This window comes from Apteryx mantelli, chromosome 10 (assembly GCF_036417845.1).
Source record: "Apteryx mantelli isolate bAptMan1 chromosome 10, bAptMan1.hap1, whole genome shotgun sequence".
Classification (NCBI taxonomy): Eukaryota; Metazoa; Chordata; class Aves; order Apterygiformes; family Apterygidae; genus Apteryx; species Apteryx mantelli.
The window spans coordinates 3,483,925-3,501,774 of record NC_089987.1 but is presented as its reverse complement, the minus strand read 5'-3'; the positions used below and the strand labels follow the sequence as shown (position 1 = coordinate 3,501,774).

The 17,850-nt window shown below is 49.5% G+C and overlaps 1 long non-coding RNA gene across 2 annotated transcripts; it reads right to left on the bottom strand.

Moving 5' to 3' along the window:
- Positions 1-218: 218 nt before the first annotated feature.
- LOC106483684 (uncharacterized) lies at positions 219-13,118 on the bottom strand. 2 transcript variants are annotated; one of them, XR_010885321.1, is made up of 3 exons: positions 12,876-13,118; positions 10,061-10,284; positions 219-1,688 (listed from the first exon to the last, which is right to left on the bottom strand). It is a non-coding gene; the product is annotated as an uncharacterized lncRNA (long non-coding RNA). The 2 variants fall into 2 exon arrangements; XR_010885320.1 differs by lacking the exon at positions 219-1,688 and having other exon boundaries at positions 9,880-10,284.
- Between the last annotated feature and the right edge of the window lie 4,732 nt (positions 13,119-17,850).

Below are 17,850 nucleotides of genomic sequence, written 5' to 3'. Positions count from 1 at the left end.
AAAGCTAGATAAACACATCGTGTTCTCATGGAAAACAACAACAAAAAGGCTGAACTGGCAGGCAAACTGACGGAGCTCTTGAGCATCTCCCTTGGAACGGGGTGCCGTCCTTCACGCCCCAGGGCTCCCTTGGAGGGGGAGACTTGGCCATGAGATGCAGAAGACCCGCCGGCCCCCAGCTCCCCTGAGGAACCTTTTCCAAGGACCCCTCCACGGTGGGAGAGCGAAGGCCAAAGTGCTATCGCCGGTAGCAGCTCGTAGCCTCTGTTGTTTGGGGACGGGTGGTATTTTTATGCATTGCAAAAAATAACGCCAGCACAAATCAGGACTCAAGCACGTTAAGTGTTGTATGAGTATCATCTGGCAAAAGAGGTCCCTGCCACAGTTTACAGCGCAAGACCCCAGCTGCAGAAACGTATGCACGTACCAAATCAGTGGGGCTGTGCGTGCTTGGAAGCACGAGCACACGTGTTTTGGGGGGATCGGGGCCCATGTAGACAAAGCAGACAAAAATGTGGAGGAGGGAATGTGAACATCCCCCAGGAACAGATGAGACAGGGGCACAGGGTGACTTATCGGAGGTCATGTGAGGAATCTAGTGATGAGCTGAGCCGCATGCGGTGATTCAAGCTTCCTCCAGACATCCCAGATCTTCACTCCTGCACAGCAGCTGCTGCCTGTGTGTGCTCCCTGCGAGGGCCTTCTCCATGGATGGAGAGATGCTCACGAAGGAGGTCACAGTCATGAGTGCAGAGAGCAAAGGAGGTGGTTATCGGCTCATGTCACAGCCTGTGGGTCTGATGCAACCCGGCCAAATTGTACCCCGAAAGCCTGGCAGGCTGGACCCTACTCCAGCCCATGCAAGGATGGAGAGGCACCAAACGAAACACGATGGATAGGACCATGGTGGTGAGCGCTGCAGATCCAAACCACTGAGCAATCAGCTCCTCTGGACAGGGAGCTGCCTCTGCCCTGTCCAGTCTGAGATATCTCTGGCCAAGAACCTGAGCTTTAAAAAATGCCATGCCTTTGCAATTCATGGTTAGCGAGAATCCCATGTTTGCTTTGGATACGCAAGTTCTGCAGAAGGTAATCAGCTGTGTTCCCAAATCTGGCCCTGGGCCTGCAGAGAGGGACCGTAACTGTTCCCATGGATGGGGACAGCTCTGGGCCTCGAAGACTGCGATGGCTCGCAAAGGAGTTTAGGGAGAAGCAGAAGGCATTTTTTTTGGTCAAGAACTCAGCAAACCAAGACTTTCTGACCCTCATTGAGACTGATTGAAGACGAGATACACAAACAACAACAAAAAATGTTTTCAATCTGGACTGTCAAATATGGAAGGATATTTGTGGTAACGGAGAAATTTGCCACCCACCGCTGTTGCTTTGGTGTAATATTTCTGCGGTTGCTCTTTATTCAGAATCGGTCACTGAAAGAAACTCACACAAAAACAAATTCCAAACTACAAAGTGGGATTTCCAGATAATGCATCATTTCTTAGGGGAAGAAAGAGACCTTTTTTGGAACACTCTTTTTCCCTGCTTCGTAGGCCTTTTCATATTTTCCAGCGTTTTTTGCAGGATTCTCTGTCATTCACAGCTATTTCTGAGCAGTCTCCGATGCCATTAGCTTTCCTCACTTACATCCACGTCGCGGTATCAGGTCATCGTTTAACAGTGCTGCAGGCCTAAAGCAAAACAAAAACACAAGCAAAGATTGTTGCTAGCCATACAGAAACCTCAGTAAGCTGTGTCAAAAGCTTGGTTCAGCAACCCAAAAGCTGGACTCTGGCTTATGCAAACTAGCCAAAAGCCTCCTGAATTTGTGAAATTCAGCTGGGGTTTCTGGAACTCTTGGAAGAAAGCAAAGAGGGAAAGAGTTTGCTTTTTCTAGAGTTTTTCCTAGTCCCAGCAGTAGACAGGGCCATGCCTAGGGTGCAGTGGGGAGGGTGGAGGGGTTGCACATGATTTTGGGAGATGACGCAAGACTGGGCATCACGGTGGCCGGAGCTACAGGAGAGCTAATGCTCTCTTTGCCCCAGCCTGTCCCCACAACTTCACCCCTTCGTCTGGTTCCACTCTCCTAAACAGAGGAGAAAATGCAAAGGTTTGCTTCCGAGTGTGGAAGGTCGGGTGCTGTTTCTGTGATTTGATTTATGTTTTCGGTGCTGGGGGACTGGCTGGGATTTGCACAGCGCCAGTCCATGTTCCCACAGCGGGTGCAGAGACCAGCAGTGCTGCTTCAAGCCCCGCGTGGACCTCTCAGGCCCAGGAGCCCCGAAGGGGAGTCACATTCACGGCCCTTTGCCGTGGGCTGGGATTTTTTACGATTAAACACATTTGGGTCTTACCATTCGGCGCTCCATCCCCGTGCCTCCAAACACCACCCAAATACCTGCCCTGCTCACCGATATACCTAAAAAGATTGTAAATCTTTTTCACACTGAGCTTCCCTCTCAATCCTTTTTCAGACTAAAGCACCAAAAAAAAAAAAATCCAAAAAACCCCCTGTTCCTGACAGCTCTCTTCTTTTTGCAAAATCCGGATCCCCTCCTATTTTAGAAGCAAAGCGTCACATATTGAGCAGCGGGGTTCGGCGCGCGGCTCCCTCCGCTGCACAGGGAGCCTTAACAAAATCTCCCTCTCACCTGAACGCCTACAGGGAGAGGTCTGTGAATTGCAAGGTCCACTTCTTTCCGCCCATGCCCCTGCGGATTCCTCATGCCCCACTGTGCGTGAACGTTGCAAAAATGCTTTCTTTGCCCCTCTTCTCCCCCAAAAGGGACGATGCTAAACCCATGGCCTCATCCTCAGTGCTTTCCAAACCGGCCGTGTGCTGGCTCGGAGCAGGCAGATTTATTCCGTAGTGAGAATTAGGAGGCTTGTAAGAGAGTGCTCACATATGCTGCAAGCAAAATTTCCTTCCAGAGGGTTGCATGAGGTTTCTGACCACTGTATCTGTGTGTTCTTGAAGATGACGTATCAAGTTACTAATTCCCCTAATTGCATGTCTGGGCTAAAAACAGACTGAGTTTTCCTAAGAAGTTACTTTCTTAATAACATTACTGAAAACACTGTGGTAAATTCAAGTAAATTTTTAACTGATGCGCGTACATTATAAATCAGGATATGCATGTAGATAATGTTTACCTTCAGCTTGTTTATCTGACTCTGCCGCTCGTTTTTTCCGTTTTGCCAAAACGCGGAGAAGAGCGGTGGTATCGGATGGAGCGGCTGGAAGAGGCTCGAGCCCTCCTTCTCCTGACTCTTCGTGGATGGAGCATTTCCAGGAGCGCAATGCCCAAAGAATAACCGGATACAATCCCCCCGTCCCTCGCCCGCTGCCGCAGCAAAATGGACAACTAGATGTTGTCGTTCTCCTCCAAAGCCCAATTATTGCGGCACGGTGGGGCAGATACGCTCCCAACCCAATGCACCTTTGATGAAAGCCCAGGAGCAGTTTATGCCCAACTTTCAGTTGGTTCCACGGACACAGGGTGGCTCTAAATGGTGCCCATATTTGCATGGTGTGTCAGGGACGTGCAGCGCTGCCTAGAGGGATTTTGACCTTTTAGGGCTGGGTTGAGGTTGAAATCTGGTTGTTCTGCTAAAAGGAATAACCTGGAGATACCCAGCGAGAGTGCAGAGCATGGGGAGGTGGCACCAACCCTCGTGGGAGGCTGCCCGTTCTCGGCCACGGCGAAGGGGCCGGTGGGCCAGGAGAAGTCCCTGGCCTGGGGCGCCCGCTCCCATCCTGTCCTGCGGGCAGGAGGCTGACGCGGGGCTGAGTCATTTCTGCAGAGGACTCAACCTTGGCAATGGAGCGCAAGATGCGTGGAGGCACTTGACGTAGGAATGAAGCAGCCTGGAACGCGGAGCCTTGCTTTTTTTTTTTTTTTTTTTTGGGGGGGGGGCAGAATTTTCCAGATTGGTGAATCCGAAGGCTGCGATTTCCACAGAGCTCAGGAAATGACACACATGTGCACTGTTGTCACCTCCAGCATGAGCGAGGAGGCAGCTCCTTGGCCAGGGCCCAGCAGCAGTGAACGTGCACTTTTGCGAAGAGCATTATCTCACCGCCGAAGGGCCCCGTGCAGAGGAGAGCGGTCTGAAGGCCTTTGAAGGCCATCACGTTCTCTAGAGCACCAGGAGAGCACTGATAAGCGTTTGTCACAGGGAAGCACCTCTTTGGAAACAGAGAAAGCAGCAAGAAAATATTGCTCAGAGCGAAGCCGTCACAGATGGTGGCGTTTTGGGGGAGCTTCGCCCTGCGTTTTGGAGAGGTGCCACCGTTCCTCTCCAGCTGTCCCAGTCCCCATCACACACTACTCTGGTGCGGGTGCCCAGATCCGTGGTAAATGCTCCGAAGGGCAGAGGCCGTCCTCTTCGTTGAATGACGGACAAGTCCAAGGATCGCTGGTCATCGTACCAAGGAGGAGGTCCCACCGTTGACCGGGCGTCTCGCCCAGCACAGGGCTTGGCTCCGGCTCCCGCGCCGGGTGTTCACGGCTCGCGCGTTTGTGACTCCCAGCGGAGGAGAGGCGAGGGATCTAGCCAAAACCTGCGGCTCCAGCGCACCGACGACAGTTTAATTGGACAACTCCGGACAACGTTTTCCATTACAGAGCGCTTGCTCCCTCTCAGATCTCCATCCACCCTCTGCTGGACTCCAGTTATGGAGCCAACCTGCATTTCAAGCACTAGTGAAATACGTATTTATCCAAGGTTTTTTTGCTCCGCTCTTGGAGAGCTTAGAAGGCAGCAGAGGAGGGAAAGAAAATACTTGGATTTTACGTATCTGAAGCGCATCGGATGTGATGCCTCTGCAGCGGCCCCTGCCCTTCCTGAGTACCGTGCGCAACGTAGCACACGGGAGAAGGTGTTTGCACCACTTTCCAGCAGCGCACAGGTTTTCCTCTTCCGTGTGTCGCACGCTTCGCCCCAGAAAACACCGTGCTCTTGCGATACCTCTCCTCCAACTCAAGAGCCGAGCCTAAGATATTTTGCATTTCCAAAAGCCAGTTCTGAAATCACGAGTGACACTTTCCACCCTTTTCCTTCTCCATTCATTTATCTGAACCTCTGACGACTTGTGAGACCCTCTGTAGCTTAAATGCTTCCAATAAATAGCATTTTGCCATGAAGGTCGTTTTAGGGCTCGGAGCGATGCCGGAGGCAGCCGCGCGGGCGCCCCAGGGAGGAGGGTAGCAGCTCGGAGGCCAAAGGCAGCGATGCACCGCAGGGAGAGGAGCGCTCCCGCATCCCGCGCGGCTGCCCGCAGCCCCAGAGGGGAGGAGAGCATCCTGCCGCCCTGCGCCTGTGCCTCGCTGTTCCCGTGCTAGGAATAACGGGCTTCCTGGGGCTGACGAACCAGAGCAAAGGATAACGATACAAAAATACATTTTTTTTTGGACGGGTAACCAGACATCGAGTGCAATGTGCTTTTTAAGCTTGAGTGGCACAAAAAATTGCCACCCGGTTTTATTTATTTATTTTTTTCCAAAGCCCTGTGCATACAGATCTGGGCAGCGCCCAGGGAATCTTGCTTGTTAGGACAGGGAAAAGGGGAATTAGGCGCTGCCTTTCCCAGGTACGAAACGAGAGCGCAGCCAGCACCCTCCTGTTGCCAGCAGGGCACAGCAGGCACGGAAAACCACCTGGGAAGCTTTGGGAGAAGGGTTTTTTTTTTCCATATCCAAAAACACAGAAGAAAGGCAAAGAGCCGTGTGTCGCTCTCCCAGGAGGACTCCGAGTGCCGCCACCCGGCACCCCCTGGTCTAAGCGTCCCCCCAAAAGGCACCGCGGCGGACGAGCCGCTTGGGGTGCCGGTGGGTGAGGTGCCATTCCCGGCAGGCACCCGCTTTTCCGGCAGGAAAGCTTGCTCTGGGCTCGCAGGTGGCACCCCGAAAAGCCGCTCCGCTCAGAGGCGCTTTCCTGCTCTTCCCCAGCGCCAGGGAGCTTTCCGCTGGCTAAATTAATGCATATTTGCAACTGGACGGCTCCTCCGGGGGCCTCAGACGGCCAAAACCGAGGCATTTCTGCCGGCCTTGGCTTGCGCTTTGTGGGCGGCTTCGCAGTCGCACGGCTTCCCGCTGCCGCAGGCCCGTTGTCGCTCGACCCTCGTCCCCCGCAGACCCGGCGGGGAACCTCGTAAAGCCGTGATAGCGATCGATCCCGTGCCCCCTTAATTAACAGCACACACCTTTAATTAATTATACCCCCCGCTTTTATTTATTTTTTATTTTTCTTGCTGATGCCCAGCTCCGGGACTGAGCCGGGGCGGCGCGGAGGTGCTAAAGGTACCTGCGCCGGCCCCCGCCGGAGCCTCTCCCAGGGCAGCCCCTAACACGCCGAGGGGATATTGATACCAGATGGGCAACTGTGGGAGGTATTTTGCAGGCTGGAAAGAGATGCACGGCGCTTTTCGCGTTCGCCTTCCCCCGTTTCTACGCTAATAGAGGTTAAAGGCGAATAGGAAGCCGGTCGCGCTTTTGGGCTCGTCGTTGCCTCCGCTTCACGCCTCCCGCTCTCCTTCCCTGCTCCGGTTTCGCCGGTCTCTCTCGCTTTCCTCCCTGCCCCGCTCCAGCAGATATTTTTCCTGCTGCTGACCCACCGCTTGTTATATTTGAGAGCAGCTTGGAAAACACGCGCCGCTCGCCGGCCAGCCGTGCCGATGCCGATGCCGATGCCGAGACCCGCAGGCCTCCTAGGAGCACCGCAGGCAGCCCCGTGCGGAACGGCCTCGGTTTTAACTGGTGTTACGCGATATTGAATTAAAGCACGCTTTTTTCCCGTAAGCAATAGCGCTGTGGTAGCCACAGCGGTCTCCGGGAGGCAAAGTTTGCCGGGAAAGATCAGGTGATTTATCAGACCACATCTGATAGACACGGAACAAAACCCAAACGTCTTTGAGGCGCAGAGTCCTTTCAAACTTCTTTTTTCTCCAAGCAAGGCAGGGAAAAAGAGCCATTTGTTAGAAAAACAGTGTCAGAGAAGTTATATATGACATTTGCCAATGTTACATCATCAAAGCTAAATCTCTGACAGCTCTGTAAACAATAACTTTTCAAATGAATTTCTACGGAGCCTCGAATACGTGCTTTTCAGAATGGCATTTTTACATTATGCCTTTTCAGCACGGAGAAGCTTTCAGAGTTTTTGCTGCTCTTTTACCCACTCTGCAGGATGCACAATCTCAGCCTCTTCCTCAGAGGAGCTGCAATTTTATTCAGTTGCTTTCTGTTTAATTTTTGTGCCTCCAGGGCAGAGTAATTTTAAGCTCCCACCGACTTGCAGAGGCGTTAAAGGCATCCGACGCCTTGCAGCAGGATTGGGCCCAGGGTCTCCAGAGCGATTTTCCACAGGTTGGAGAGACCGTATGAGAAATTCTGCTAAACTGTTGTTGAAATGACAGGGCCTACACAACAGCAGATTTGCACTTCATCTATATTTATAGCAAAATGGAAACAAAATGTGCTTTAAAGTAAACAATAGTATTTCCAGAGTCCGGCTGATTTTCTTGCTTTGGTAAGCTCCCAACCAAAGCTTTTCGCACTTCGGGCGATGATGAAAAGGTAAAGCAGAGAGAGTGAAATCCTAGCTTAATTCAAGTCAGCGGGAAAGTTGCCACTGATTTTAACAGGGCCAAGTTTTACCCAAAACCTTTAAAAACCGACGCGAGAATCTTTTGGTAGCTACGAAAGCAAGCAAAGCTGCCTGCTGGGATCTCTCTTCTGCTCTTTCCCGTCCTAAGCTGATGGCACAGTCCCTGGAGAGCCCGGGGAGGGAAATCACGCCAGCATCTACTAAATACTGCAGAAAATTGAAAACACAAAAACCGCTGGGTTATAGAGGGAAATTTTATGCCAAGGGGAACTACGTACTCTGCTATTCATAGTCCAGTATTTGCATCCTGATGCTGTTTGCACAGGCCAAAAAGGACAGAATTTACCCCGGTGAGTATTAGCTGGAGAACACATTTACCGCAAGGCGATTAGATCAGCAGCGTCTGCACATCCGCCCGCCTAAAACGTGCTGAGCAGCAAGGCTCCGGCTCTGCCTGGGCTCGGGACTAGGCGAGCCACGGCAGCGATCCTGGCGGCCCCGTGACATGCTGTTTGGGGAAGGCTCCCGCAGCCTGCGGCCGAGGGCGTGCGCGAGCCCGGATTGCGCAAGCACAAACGCCAAAGCGTCCCGGATTTTCTCACGGATGCCAGCGAGCGAGCGGAGACGGCAGAAGTCATAAACAAACTCTCGACGTTTTCCTTCGTGCTCGTCCCGCTCGCGAGCGGAACGACGCTCGGCATCGCTGCGCGGGGCGGGGCGGGGTGGTGGGTTTTTTTTTTTCCCCCCTCTTTTCTTGCACAAGGCAGCGTGACGGCGAAAGCCGCGTCGTCGGAGGCGCTCGGCTGGGGCGCGCCGCGGCCGCGCTGCCCCGCGGAGCCGGTTCCCGCGGCGGGCAGAGCCGGTCCGCCAGCAGCGGGGCAGCGCGGAGGTGCCGGCCTGCCGCCGCGCTCAAACGTCGTCCCCTCTGGCCACATTGGGGGGGGAACGTGTGACTCAAAGGCAGCGCTTTGCCTGGCCGACGGCGATGTCTGCTTTTGCCGGGTTGGTTAGTAGCAGCGGTGATGCCTTCTCCTCCGGTTGCGGCTGCTGTTGGAGGATCTCAACAGCCCTCGGACGCGGCCGGTTCCCGGGCCAGGAGAGGGGCTCCCACGTCCCAACCCTTCCTCTCCTGAGCGTCACCTTGTATTCCCTGCAAGAGGAGACGTGGGCCACCAGCAGCCACCTAGAAACCCCTGAACGTGCCGCTGCCGTTTGAGGGCCACCCTTGGTCTCCTGATAAATCCTCCCCCTCCAAGCAGGCACCAGCAAGGAACGGGGTGGCGGGGGGTGAGGAAAAGCCCTTCTGCATCCCACGCCGTCCTGAGGTCCGGCAGGGATCGGCCCCGGGAGCCGCTGCCCCGGCTCTGCCCGGACCTCGGCCCCTGGGCGAGGAGCGAAGGAATCCGCAAGATTTACCCCAAACGCTCCAAAAGGCAGTTGTCGCCCTAGGGCACGTACACACTGGGGACCGTGCGAGGAAGGAGGGGGGGGACGGAGCATCCCGGCGGCTCGCGGGGCGCCTCTGCCTGCGCCGGGCCCGCGGCGGGGTGCCCGGGGGAAAAACGCTCTCTGGGTGCCAAAAAAGCCCAAAAAAAAGAAAAAGAAGAAGAAAAAAAGGGCTGGCGACCCTCGGCGCCGGAGGCCGCTCTCCAACCTGCCCCTCTCCGTCAGCCCCTCGCTGCCGTCGCCCCAGCCCCGGCGCGCTCCGGCCTCCGACTCGGGCCAGCCGCGCTCCGGGGCATGCTAAACGCAGAGCCGTGTTTATTATCCTAAAATACGTGGGAAATCGGAAGGGTTGCCATTCCCCAAATTACTTTTCTTCTCGCTAACAGCAGCTGGCAGCGAATATATTTAAAATGTAAATATTTAAATACTTACATGCAAGCACAATTACTTTCCTTTTTCATTTTTTTTTCTTTTTTTTTCTTTTTTTTTTTGGATTAATTCAGAAGCTTTAAATCCCTGGACAGGGAGCCAACATCTACGCTGGCTTTTGGGGCGCAATTTTAAAGGCTTCCTCGGTCGGCCGGCTTAACGTTAGCGGCGCGGCGGCGCGCAAGGCGGGTGTTTGCGCAGGGCTTTCCTGCGCGCTTCGGGACGGAGAACGCGCGGGGACGTGAAATCAACGGCTTCGTTTGGTGACGCACGGAGCGAATGCGGCGTCCGGAAAGGACAACGCTTGTTTATAACCCGCAGAGCAGCGCGGCGAGGTTCACAGAGCCTCTAGGTTTCCCCCCCGGCTTATCCCGCACGTGAAATAATCCCGCCGAGTGCTTGGGCAACGAACGTGCTGCAGCGTTTTTATTTATTTGGATGAGCCGAAAGCAAGGAAAAGTTCCCGCTATCACGGCAGAGGCTTCGCTGTCACTTCTTTTCCCTGCGCTGGCCGTAAAACGTACAGAAATGTAAAGCCATAAAAATTTTATTGGGGGTTGTTTTTATAATGTTTACCAACCTCCTGCCTCCATGACGCTTTCCAGAAGATAGCGTTTTATTAGGGCTCCTTTCGTTCGCCTGGGATAATCGTAAGGGAGAACGCAAGCCTCAGTTTTTCCGCGCGGCTAAGTGAGCAGGCGGGTCCCGCAGTCCTCCCGCGCCGCGGTGCTTCCTCCTTCGGCGCGCTGCTCTCCGCATCGCCGCCTCTTTCCCTTTTGTTTCGGCACGGCCCCAGGCTCAGCCCTTTCGAGAGCGACAGATTTAAAGCAAAACCTTTGCATCCTATTGACAATTAAAAATCGCAAGGGGGGGAAAGAAATGCCTGAAAAATGTTCCTAAAAAAACAGCTAAATTACCGGTGGCGTTTTTAGTTTTGTTCCCGATTTAAGCACAGCGCGAAACACGGCGAGCGGCAATTTTTAAAAGCATCATGTTATTGGAAAAGGCCTCCTTTATTTTTCTAAACGTAACAAGTTTATCTTTCGCTGCCCCTCTAAAGAAGGCTTCGCTGTTAGGCTCCGGGGCTAGAGAATATCCCCTTTTCATAAAAGAGCTGTTTATTAGTCTAAGGTTCATCCTCTGATTTATCGATCCAGATTTCCCGAGCGCGATGGGCTGGGCGCACAGCGCACCACTGTGCCTGTCGTATGTTCCCAGCTGACGTGTTTACAATATTTTTGATTTACACCTTCCAGGTGTTCTTTTGGAAAATATCACTGCCTTCGGTTTACACATTTTTACAATATATTTGTGGTCATCAGCAAGCTTCCACATTTGTTACGGTGGATGTGCCAAGAAGAACTTTTTTTTTTCTCTATAACTTGCCGGCGAGATACTGATTTGGGGCTTTTCAAAAAAGACGGATAATTGATTGACCGAATTAGTAAAATGCCCAAAGTACCTATCGGAGATTAGGTGAAGCTCTTTGCTCCGGGAGCAGCAGAGAAGGGGCTGCCCAGCTCCGCTGCGATGCAAAGCAGCCAGTCTGCACCCTAAAACGGGGGATAAACATCTCCCGCGCGTCTGTATCTTAATGGTCTTCGAAGTAAACAAGTTACCATCGCGAGGAAAATTTATGCTATATGTACTGGCTGAAAGCAATTTATATACGTGACTGTACGTTGCAGTGCAAAGCTTTGCATGCAACCAGATAAAACTGATTAAGTGGATTTAGTGTATTCTGAGGTTGTGGAAAGGGTGCAAATAAAGCTATTCTCCTTGACTTTTGATTTTTTTTTTTTTTTTTTTTGAATACTGTGTTTTTTTAGCATAGATTTTTAATGGTGGATTATCACTGACTTAATTGCAGGTTAGAAGCCAGGTTTTGTTGCTAGAAGGCTCAGAAAGAAAAACTGTCATTAATTAGATGGCACGAGGTAACTTGGAAAGTTGTTTTCTTTATTCAGAAGCAAAAATATTTTCTGGGGCTCAGTTTGCATTTGCTGCAATACCACGATTTTGTCCTTTAGCAGTCAGATCACTTCTCTTTCGGTGCAGTCAGTAAATATTACGGATGTTTTTTTTGCTCGGTGCCTTTTACCTACATCGTAGTAAAACACTATTAACTTTTCCCATACACAGTTCAGCAAAAAGAATAGAATAATATTCTCAAAAAGAATAGAATTTTATGGAAAATGGGTCTGATCCTTTGGTAGTTTTTCACATAAATCTGCTCGAGAGTCCACGGGATCTTTACCTGCAAAGGAAGATGACCCGGAGATTTTACCTGTTAATTCACATCATTTTTATTTAGGGAGTGCTTCAATAATTTAGTTTTATTCTTGTGCATTTAGATCACCATTAGCCGGGCTGTGGGGTTTGGGGCTCTGCGCGAGGTGTGCAAACCTGGCGCACGTTTGGTCAGGAAAGTGCCAAACGGGTCTCAAGCCATAAGGACAAAACGTGTTGGGGCTGTATCGAATCCGACAGAGAAACCACGGGCAAAAGGGAGCCCAGCTCCGGGTCTCAGATACCCTCCGCAGGAGCCTCCGGAGTATTTCTACTACGGAGAAAATTAGTGGGATATTATCCGTCTCTTTCCTGCACGGGCTAAAAGGAAAATAAAAATAAAAACAGCGGTTATTTGAAGGGAATGGATCTCTCCCTCGCTGTTAAGTGTGCGGTGCTAATAGGAATTGCACGCTAGGGAGCAGAAGGGAAACGTAGAAACGCGGGTTAATTCAGCTCTATTTGCTTATCACCGATCCCGCAGGCAGCGGTCGCTCGAAAGTTAAAGCTTGCAGCTTTTCACGTGGAGGCTGCGTCTCGCCGGCAGAAACGGCGCCCGCGCGCACCGCTGAAACGGGGCTTCGGCCGCCGCCGCTCCGCGGGCGACGCCGCTCGAGCGGCTCGGCTCGGCTCGACGAGCAGGGAAGCTCGTCGTTCACGTTAGAGCGAAACGCCGGGCTGCGCTTTCTGAGACGGCTTTGCCTGGCGTTAGCGAGTGAATCCAGAAGAGAAAGAGATTGCAACGATAGCGGTTATTCTGCTGATTTAAAAAAAAAAAAAAACATCAAGCGAGTACATAACTCAGCTTGAAAGCCAGTAATGTAAAGAGAAAAGATTTGACAGTTGTCAATGCCTGTTAAATGGGTAGGCAGATTAGCAGCCTTACTTTTTAACATATAAACATCTGAAACCCGTTTCCTGTTTAAAAAAAAAAAAAATCTAGGTGGATGACCTCAGGCAGAATTTTTTTTTTTTTTTTTATTAACAAATGCGAATTGTACATCATCGTGAAAAAAACGGGCCACTCTTGGTGGTCTTGGTGCGCTCTGTATATGGGAGAGTGAGAGAGAGAAAGGGGAGAAAAAAAATACAAAAATAAACTTTACCTTCTCACTTTCAGGGTGGGCAATGCCATTCCAGCTTCGGGGTCCTCGGCTCTGGGAAGTGTTAACGCTGTCACTGCAGCCCCGGTCCCGCAGTATGCACTTCAAGAGCGCTCCGAGGAAAAACATTCCCTGCATTCCTGCTCGTTAGTCCTATCTTTGCTTCGGATTCATGCGTTGCAGGTTCATGTCGCTACTGTCAAATTGCACAGGACATGGCTAATCTAAACCAGTGCCGACCCATAGTCCGACTCAGCAGCAAGGAAAAACATTGACAAATTTGCTGTTTAAAATGCTTTCTACTCTTTCCAGTGTTTTTTTTTTTTTTTAAGCTATAAATACACAGCACCAGCTGCAACATGTTGCTGAAACCAGCTTTATAGATCGAGCATATTCTGACATAATACATTTTACTGGCTTTGGGTTAAAATTTGATATTGGAAATTAACATTCCGATTTTTTTTTGTCTTTAATGGTAACAGTGGCAGCTGGCTCCCGTAGTCTGTGTATTGTTCCTGCCCGGTGAAGATGGACACGCTCTTCATCAGAGCGAGCTTGTAAAAGGCACTGTATAAAGGGAACACATGCTGAAGCATCCTTTTAGCTCTTTTATCAATAAAATAAGACAGCTATCTTTTTAAAACACTGCATATTTCATGTTTATACCACTGATTTAATGCAAGGTTCTTGGCAAACCACATAATCATTAAACCTCTCTTTTTTTTCCCCATCTCTGGAACGGGTCAGAACAGAATTCACTTTGCTGGGACAAGTTCAGGACACTCGGTTTCCTATCGTACTTGTGTCATACGGTTTGCGAGCTCTGCATGGAAGAAAAAAGCAGCCCTCAACCTGCGTTATGGAACTGCTAGAAAAAGGGAATACGGCTTAGATGTGATCTTGCCTATTAGTGCTAGCAAAACTGAAGCCTCTTTGGCCAGCCAAACCTCTACGCTTCAGCGTTTCTGGGAAATTACAGAGCAGAAAAGTGCACCGGTGTTGTGCATTCACAGTGGACTATTTCATAAAAATATATATAAAATAGGTCTGCTCTACACACTCTGCAAGCCAACATTTGTCCATCCCTCGGTGTCATCGGACTTTGGATCAGGCCCATAATCTGTAATGATGCAGTATGTGAAATTGCCCTTCTTCACCCAAAAAGCTATTTCTAGGACGTGGTTTGGAGAAGGGCATTACGGTGCAGCCTGACACCAATTCCCCGCAAATGCCAGGAGTTATTTTTGTAATGAGCGATTACACTAACATTAAGTAAATCAATTAATCTTCTGTGCACTCTTGCAAATGAATCCTCATATTATCTGTATATGCCGTCAGCCAGGATAGTTTAGAAAATACCAGCTCCTATCTTATCTTGTCAGTTCATACGCTGATGGGGGGAAAAAATAATGGCTGGAAGAGCCACAGGCTAGGATAATTAGTAAAATCAAGTGACTTGCTGTTTGTTTGCTTTGCAAAATGAACTTTTACCCCTCCAGCGCCATTCCTCCCCCCAATTTTCACCATCTTATCATACAGCATTTGACATGACAGGTTAATGAGAAAACCCCCAAATTGGGCTTCTGCAGCTAATTGTAGCAATGGTCGCTCTCTGCTCAAGCCGCTCGACGGCCCGGCTTCTTCCCCCGTGAAATCTGAGCTCTTGCAGGGATACGAAGGCTGTGATTACAAACGTACAGAAACACTCACTTATAGACAATAAGTTTCTCTTATTACCCTCGTCTCAACTTCTGGGGGATGAGGTCTGCCGATCTTGCAAGATGCAATCTTGCACAGTGCGTTTCAAGTGGCTGCAGTTTTCACTTTTTTTCATGCGTTTGATTATTTTCTTACTATAGCCTGCTATTACAGTGACTTAAGCAGTCAGCTCCCAGAGCCTTAGCCTAATCCGAAGTGCACTTCTTCGGAAATTGCAGTTTTCAGCCTGCGATGAGTTGGACAATTTGGACAACAGAAGACAAACAGTTGCCGTCAGCGTGAGTGAAAAAAGAACCACATGGCGTGCTCTAGCTATTAATAATCCACATCGGCATGAAGGCCCGTCTGCCTCGGCCTGCCGCCGCACGCAGCACCCGGCGGCCCCCGAGCGCTGCGCGTCTCCGCTGTTAGTTGACATTTTGGGGAGGATGTTTTCGCTAGGACAGTTTTCCTCCCTATGTGATTTCTTGCCCTTCTTCTCCCTACTCTGTTTTCCTTCCTAGCACCTCTGTGTGTTGAGATTTCCCCAAAACGGGCTCTCTTTACTGAAGTTTAGTGCCAGGTTTTACACAGCCTTCAGTTTTCCCAGGCAAATCAGCTCCTGCGCAAGTCCCACCGGGAACACTGGAGCCCTCAGTGACATGGAGACATTGAGGTGCGTGGAGAAAAATCCCTTACCACAGCTGCTTTTTGCTCCTACATATCTAGACACCATTCAGTACAGTTAAAATGGCCACTTTTTGGTGATACCCCCCCTTAAAAATCTAGTGCTTAGCCTTCTTCTCCAGAAAAAAAATGTTTTTACACTGCACGAGGCTATTCAACAGTGTCCACAGAAATCCTACGGCCAACGCACAGGCCAAGGAACAGAACACTCAGCCTGGTTCTGCATCAGGTTTCATCTCCAGTCACTCGATTTATTGACGTTATAATGGCCAGCCCACACAAACTGCAACCATACAGCCAATTAACGGGACAGACAACAACAGACATTTGAGAAGTTGCTAAACTTGGTCTAGAAAACGAGCTAGCTTTATCCCTGTAAATGGAGCTGGTTCTGTCATCGTATATTAAACTGGAAAGCTTCACATCAGAGAATACTCCAGAATCATATTCTGATAAGTAAAGCCTCACATAATATTTCAGCAGATCGTATCTCTTTGTGGCTTAATTTCGTAACTGCAATGTGAATGCGAGGATAGTTTTCCAAGACAAAAGTTTCTGCGCACCCTGTCATAAATTTCCTAGTGCATCGTATTTAGAAGAGCTTTTTGCCGAGAACCACGGGACCACCAAAAATCCACTGCTGTGCAACAAGATGACCCAGCTCAGCACTGATATGAAATGGGACCTCAGTGATCATTTCTAACCATCGGCTCTGAGACAGCGTTCATTGGAAAGCAGCGACACGCCTGCGTCGCCAATAAAGACACGAAAGTATACGTATATCTAGAGATCACTCAATCGATCAGTTGTGTGATGTCCACCAAGTGTTTCAGTCCTGGCAGACCCATGATGTGTCTTTTCATAAACATAACAGGAAAACTAGCTCAACCTTGTTCTTTTTCCCCTGACTGAAACGCAGAGATTCAAATTGACCGAAACATTTTGAAAATGTATGTTGGTTTCACTGAATTGTTATGCCATCAAAAGACTTTTTAAGGTCACCGCCTTTCATTTTGACATTTAATGAAGCATTGCAGATAATGAAATGTATTTCTTTATTTTCAAAAGTTCAAAAGCCCATTAAGGCCTTCCACTCCGTACAAAAGGCTTAATTCACCGGAAGCCATTTTTCTCTCCCGATTGTTTGGAACGGCAAGTGAACCAAACAATCCGTTATTCACACAGATCTACCCAGAAACGTGTTTCCCGTGTCCAAGCGGTCTATACTTTAACTTAACAAAAATAACTTTTCACCAGGCTGCTTCGAAACACGGAATTCTTCCATTAACAAGAGTTTTGTGAGATGATTTCAGTAGCATTTGTAGCTACTTGTAGTAGGTGGAAACTAAATCAAGACGATGGGATGCAGAAAAACATGCATTGAATCTTTCAGTGTCCAAAATTCAGGTGCGTATTTTGCACTTCAAGCTCATCGCTCCAAGATGATGTTATCAGAAGACGCCATAAAGGAACAGAAATAAGCAGTGTGGTCCGACCCTTTTCTGGTGCAATTGTCCATTTTTAAGTAGAATCTCTACTTTCCCATCATCGTTTTGGAGAATAACAGCTTTTGGTGAGTTTGAAGAGACCTGCCAGAGCATAATTTGCTATTCCTACATCCAGGCTGTCCAAGTTGCCCTGTGTAATACCAATGTTATTTCCTTTATATTATAAATAGGATTTGGGTTGAATATGAATAAACTCATACCCATTGGTATGCTTTGTAACTCTAATCAGTGTTTTCCTGAAAAAAAAAAAGAGGAATGTTTATCTGAAAAATAAAGAGGTGCTAATTTTATCTTGTGAAAGTGGATATCTCCTTACGGTCCCTGCAACTTCTAGGAAGATAACCAGAATGTATTATATCATCTAAATCCAGCATCCTATGAGATCAAACAGAATAATGTATACATACGCCAAAGCTGATTGAAGTATTGCTGGTGCTCACTTCCGCTCCACTAAGTATGTGTTTCATTGATATACGTAATTTGCCACCGCCATGAAAGAAATTCAAAGTCCTCTGTTTGTGCCAGTTGATTTCTATGATATCTGGAGGCTTTTAAAATAGGGATCCAAAATAGATGTGCCCTTGTCACCCCTGTGTTTAAGCTCTCTCCAACAGGAAATGGCACGGGTTCAAATTTTTTTATACTGGAAGCCACATGTAGCTAGATAAGAATCATGTCTTGTCTATGACTAAGCATTGACATTTCAGTGTTTAAAATACAGTCAAAATGATCCATGGCAAACCCACCTGAGACTATTTTTCTTTGTCTACGGGCCCACTTTCTAGCCTCTTGAAAGGGAAGGTGGAGTCCTGGAGGTTGTGACATTGCGATGTTGTGTTAAGGAAATGGAAGTTGGCCGTATTGTTTGCGTTCAAAGGAGTCGCTGCGAGAGGAGGTGGCCGCTACCGGGCAAACGCTGCCGCGAGGAGAAGGCTTTCTCGCTCGCTCGCTCCTCGGCGGCAGGTTTGAAACGCGGCGAGGAGGAAAGGCTTTCGCTTTTGCCAACTCGCGGATGTCAAATTCGACACGTCGGAAAAAAAATTAAAAAAATAAAAATAAATGAGTGGTATTTCCTTCGGATGGCT